Raw genomic sequence first — 4,525 nt, 5'->3', positions numbered from 1 at the left:
CGAATTTTTTAACTTTACAATCTTTTTTAGATTATTAGGTATACTAATTAAAGAAGAAGGTTCCTACTTCTACTCTTTTTCTTAACTAGTATACTTACCCGCGCGATGCGCGGATAGGTTCAAAGCAAAAAAGAGCATAGAAAAATATTAAAAAGATATATATATATATATATATATATATATATATATATATATATATATATATATATATATTGCAACAAATAATAAAACCACGTTCAACACAATTAAACGAAGAAAAATAGGTGAATTCTATCGGGCTATGTCTATGTATTTGTTTTTAGCGACCACCAATCCCCAAGAGCTATTTTAACATACTTGAGGAAAGATACATCAATATTTGGCTTTAAAAGGATTAGTCCACATGATAATGCATAAACTTTTGACTCAAGTACAAACATAAAGGACATCACATTTGGTTCAAATCTTATTTCATATGGGTGCACCAAGTTTCACAAAATACTATTTTAAGTAGCTCCAATAGAGACGACATAGTGGCTTTAATTTTGATAAATTTCCATCCTTCAAAGTAGGTCCACACGCAACAAATAGAACATGTGGAATAGCAAATATGATGGCTAAAAATGGCTTGGAAAAACTATCCCTCGAGATATTGCACCTCTAGTCAATGGTTTAACGCAAAAATAAAAATACCAAAACTAAATACATAATGACACAGGTAATTACTTTCGCTGATATCAAAATAACTATATTTGATACACAGGTAATTACTTTTGGTGGGGATAATATTGGGGCTTAAGTATGATTCAAGACCAAATGACAGTACTATTCTAAGAAATTTCCCAGTAGCTGTGAAGATACCTTAGATGTGTGGTGTTCTTCAAGACCTATAAACAATCAAATAAAACATCAAGATTTGTGTACATTCTATAAGGAAAGAAGTCACAATGAATAATAGTTTAGTGTTCACCTTCTTTGTGTTCGCTGATGAAACGAAGCAACTTGATAGATAGATGAAGTATTTATCTTACTTAATTCATCTGTCAAATTTAGCTGAATCCTTTTACTAATGTGCTACTATATATGCAGCTTCGTTGCTTCATGGTATTAATGATGGAGTATCAACAAAGAGCAGTATAGAGAAATCAGTTGATCCGAGCAACAGAGAAAGATCAGGTGGATGACGCAGCTAATAAGAATTTGCAGAATTTTTTGAGTTCATCCTTTGCAATATTGTAGTCGTTGGCAGCTATGATATTGGGCTCTGAAGACCACCCAGAAAGTGTTGTGTTATAGCTACCTGTATCTTTAGATTGCGGACTGCTTATTAATTATTAGAAAAGTTCCTTCTCCTCCTCTTTCGGATCATCAACTTGAAGAGGCGAATGTGATACTGTTGAAAGCTCAGAAACAGAGTGAATCTCATATGATTGTCCTTCTATATAGCTCTCATCACCTTCTTTTACCTTTCTTATCTGATATAATTGTAAAAGTATAAGGATTAACTGATGTTATAAGCAACTACTTAATAAAAACCTTTCGTAATTAAAATCATATGCGGAGTAGAAAACTATAATGTAAGGAGAAGCATTATCCCTCATTAAGAGAAAGCATCCATTAGATTAGATGCAACAGAGGAAAAACCATTTTGTTACGGGGGAATAGGAGTCAAGGAACTTAGGACACAATCTTTACTCTTGCAGAACTCAATATGGAAGTTGGGGCTTTGTGGAGGAACGTTACTGTTACAAAAATAAGGTCTTCTTAACTCATATTTTGCAATCACAATTCCATATCTTTTTTGGTATCTGGAACATATGAGAGCACAAATGAGTTCCTTTCAACTCAATACTTCTGTGGCAATCCGAAATGGTACAAAAGCAAGATTTTGGATCGGCCCATGGCCGGGCCATTCGCCTTCAAAGGATTAGGATCCAACTTTTTTAGACTATGAGGCCGTAGTTTCAGATAAAAGTTCAGAATAGGGTAGGAATATCATATTAAATGATTAGAAAATAGACAGTGTTTGCTTACCCCTACAGCAACTGCATAACTCCCCATCCTTATTCTCTATGGGACTCCAGAGCAAGCTATCATCTACATTTTTTTACAGCATTTGTTGCACCTAATCTTCAATATACTACTTTTAACAATTAAAAAGAAATAAAAGCACATATACTGAATCGCGAAGTAGAGACATAGAGAATAACACATTTTCTTCACTCAATTCAATGCCGCAAAACGTAATATTCAGAAATTAAATATAGAAAATGGAGAAATGGACCTTTGAGAAACTGGGCTTGGGATTTTCTTGAAGGACCACCACCATTAAACAACATCACTGCACCTGGCAAAATAAGGTTTGTGAATGGAAAAGACGGCGCGAATTAAAATTAGGATTTTAATTATGTTTTAGAAAAAAAGAGGGAAAAATCTAGCTATATTATAATGAGGATTTGATATCATAAGTACACACAAAGTAGATATCCAATCACCTCTGAAAGCTCATATTGAACATCATCTCCAGTAATAATGCCAAATTTGAAGTAGTGGCTTAAGCAGTCGAACAGTTGATTTGGAGTTGCAATTTGAATCTCAGATTCCAACAACATAGCATGTGCTACAAATTCAGCATACTGCTCTCCAGCTTGAAAAATAAAGTTATGATGCATCTCCCAGCTCCTTTTTGGCTTCAGCAATTGCAAATTGGTCTTGTTTATTATAAAACCGAATTTAGAATCAGAATCGCGCTAGGACCCTTTTGCTAGAAAGAACAACACATCTGCGACCATACTGAAATTCAGAAGCTGAAATTTAACCTCCAGTGACAATCCCCTCTTTCAAATCGACATTACAAAACTAAAAAAAATGCAGAAAATAAGAAAACGAAAACAAATTGCATTTGCTTAGTTGTTCCAAATAGAATGTTGTAAAATTCAGCTTATAATCTGTTACAATTAACATAACTGAATAGGAAAGGGAAAGATAGACGACTTACTGGAAAAAAACTCACTATGCTCAATGACTGTCGTTGTGCTAGTTTATCCAAGAGAGACAGGTAATGGTGATGGAATGAAGACACACTCTCAAGACCGATAAAATCAAGTATGAAGCCACTGCTCGAAGCTGGACTCAAAAGTATGCCATGGGTTAGTTACTAAAACACAAATATTTGGTTTTTATCTATGACGTATTAAGAAATTGTATTTGTTATGCATAATTAACTCAAGGGGAAAGGTTGAATTGTAGCCCTCTGTGGAACACTTAATTTGTCTTATATTTGTAAGATTAAATGGTTTTGAAATTTTGTTGGATGGGTTCTAAGTGGTATGCATTTTAACCATTGGTATCTGCACAAGTCATCTCTCATATATGTGAAGCAGTTCAAAGCCTTAAAACTTGAATATGTTTCTGGTTATTCTCCACACACACACACACAAATACAAAAAGAAATGCACTTCTCCAACTGGAAGTAACATGATGGTCGACAGGCCTCCAAGTTACTCCCTTCGTTCCAATGCATCTGCTATGAGAACCAATAATAAAGCTGATTAATTTGTAAAAAATGGATGCTTATCACACCAACTATATTTCAAACCAAAAAATGAGTAGACCGATAGCAGAATGCTGAAACATCCATAAGTTTATTTAATCCAATTACATTTGATGAAATTTCACAATGTCCAGTTGATGAATTACCATATTAAAACTAAATTCATATATGAAATTCACTGCTTCTTCAAAAATGCGATGTAAGAAGTCTGTTAATCTATCTTATGGCAAATCATGACAGATCTGTATTTGCAATATTTTTTGAAATGTTAATTTATATATAGAATAGAGAAATAGAGAAAGATATAAAAAAGAACAGAAAAGTAAAGCGTACCTATTACATGTTTCATATATCTTGTCAACAACTATTGTCGCACTTGGTTAATGAATCTCAGCAACAAAAGTAGTACTTAAACCTCAAAAAAGATATTGATTATCTTTCGAGTGTCATACTAAATTTCGAAAATCTTCTTTAAATACAACATTTGTAGCTTCAGTAGTTATTTTCCCATCGTCATCACAAACCAAAATTTTTAATCCCTTTCTGCTCGTCACTCGAGAAAGAGCAACATATAGTTGTCCATGTGTAAAAACTGGTTTCTTTAAAAATAATCTCACGTGAGACAATGACTGTCCTTGACTTTTGTTGATTGTCATGGCAAAAGATACAATGATTGAAAATTGTCTTCGCTGGAACTTAAATGGAATTCTAGCATCAGATAGAGTCAATGTCATTCTTGGAATAAACACTTTTTTTACAACCATCTGTCCTGCTAAAACCTTGGCTTCAATAACTTGATTTCCAAGTTTAGTTATGATTAACCTTGTTCCATTACATAATCCTGCTGACTGATCAATATTTCTTAATAACATTACTGGAATACCAACCTTTAGAGTAACAGCATGATTTGGAACTCCAGGACATTTAATTGTATTTAAGATTTCAGGAGTGTGTACATGTTCTATTGCTGAATAAGTATTGTCAGAGTTGCAG

The 4,525-nt window shown here is 33.5% G+C and overlaps 1 long non-coding RNA gene across 1 annotated transcript; it reads right to left on the bottom strand.

The window, feature by feature from the left end:
• Positions 1-578: 578 nt before the first annotated feature.
• On the bottom strand, positions 579-3,576 carry LOC107820070 (uncharacterized). The gene is made up of 5 exons (XR_001655853.2): positions 2,978-3,576; positions 2,475-2,772; positions 2,264-2,326; positions 950-1,454; positions 579-866 (listed from the first exon to the last, which is right to left on the bottom strand). It is a non-coding gene; the product is annotated as an uncharacterized LOC107820070 (long non-coding RNA).
• Between the last annotated feature and the right edge of the window lie 949 nt (positions 3,577-4,525).

Source organism: Nicotiana tabacum, chromosome 10, assembly GCF_000715075.1.
Source record: "Nicotiana tabacum cultivar K326 chromosome 10, ASM71507v2, whole genome shotgun sequence".
In the NCBI taxonomy this organism is placed as follows: domain Eukaryota; kingdom Viridiplantae; phylum Streptophyta; class Magnoliopsida; order Solanales; family Solanaceae; genus Nicotiana; species Nicotiana tabacum.
This window is presented reverse-complemented; position numbering and strand designations above follow the sequence as displayed.